The following is a 1,668-nucleotide window of genomic DNA, read 5'->3' on the forward strand; positions in this document are numbered from 1 at the left end:
AATATATATATATATCTGAATCACTGCTGTACAGCAGAAATTAACACTGTAAATCAACTATACCTCAATAAAAATAATAATAAAAAAGAAAGATGGAATGCCTAGACAACAGGTGAAAATCGGGACTCATAATACTATAGTGTGTTGCAGCCAGCCCCCACTAGTTTGCAGAGCTGACCCTGTGCATCTCTTCCTAACTCCACATTCATCGATGCCACATCAATAGCTTGAAATTTACACATGGAAATTGGTAAATCCTACGAATCAAAGAGCCAGTTGTTAAACATTTACCAGCACACCACTGACTATAACCCTTCATTTCTGTAATTTTCCCCTTAAATTCCTTTTGTTGAAGTACAGGAATCACAGTGAAGCTGTCACCAATTACCTCAGCTAACTGTAGCCCTGGAGAAAATAATCCTTAGGTGGATGACCAGAGGTGTGTGGCAAAATCCTATGCTTACTGCCTCTTCCTTCATTCCGTCTTTAGTTTCTCTCATAGCAAAATCTAACTGGAGCCTTGATGATGAAGGAATCTAGAAAGTATAGTATCCAGGCTTCAAAGGTGGAGATGGTACTGAATATCAGTAAACCCTATATGACATGGAAGGAAAATAACTCTGATATTAGTAAATACCAATAAACTATTCAATAAATATTTCCTATGTGCCATTCACTGTACTAGGGGATTTCAAGCAGTAATTTTCAAACTATGGGTAAAAATTTATAAAAAGTTATGTTATTAATCTATTATGTTGCATCCAATGTTATTTTTTAATAAAATTGAACAAAGCAGAATAGAACAGAAATATCAGAATGCATCACATGTAATATGAGTAAATATTGTTTGTAAAACTTTCATCTCGGATAGATAGATACATATATGTCTATATATGTTTGCAAAGTGAAATGCATTTCTTACTGTTGATTACAGTCAAAGTTTTTAAAAAAAACATAGCTTTTAGAGCAAGGATTAGCAAACCTTTAAAGGGTCAGATAGGAAGTTTGTTACACTTTGAAGACCACGTGGTCTCTGCTGAAAGCAGCATAGATAATAAGAAAATGAATGGATCTGGCTTGTTCCAATAAAACTTTATACACAGAAACAGGTGGATGGCATGTAGGATTTGACTCACAGGCCATAGTCTGCCAACTCCTGATTTAGAGCAAATGTTTCTCAAACTATCTGTTGGAAAGCACCAGTTTTTTGTTTTGGTTTATTCCTGCCCAGGACAAGTATACAGCTCACGCCTTATGCAACTCATCCCAGCGAGTTCAGCAACTTTATGTACTTATCTTGTTGCGGACTGGCGACAAACAGTTCACAGACCAGGGACCAGCCACATTTTGAGTAGCACTACTTTAGAGAATACAAAAAAAAAAGATACTGCCATTGTATTCAAGAGGTTTATGAGCTAATGGAGACAGACCTGTTAACAAATAACAATAATACAAGGTAGAATGCAATATGTGCTCTAATACAAAAACTAGTTCATAGCACATGAACATACTTTTCCCAGACTTGACCTATCTATCTGAAATGGCCACTTGTGCTTGAGGTATATAGATATAGATACTCCACATCCAAAGAGATTATTTAATGCATAGCAACCATTATTAAAACCTTTTTATCTGATAATAATCTGTGTGTATGTGTATATATGTATA

Source organism: Neophocaena asiaeorientalis, unplaced genomic scaffold (genome assembly GCF_003031525.2).
Source record: "Neophocaena asiaeorientalis asiaeorientalis breed wild unplaced genomic scaffold, Neophocaena_asiaeorientalis_V1.1 scaffold1615, whole genome shotgun sequence".
NCBI classification, from domain to species: domain Eukaryota; kingdom Metazoa; phylum Chordata; class Mammalia; order Artiodactyla; family Phocoenidae; genus Neophocaena; species Neophocaena asiaeorientalis.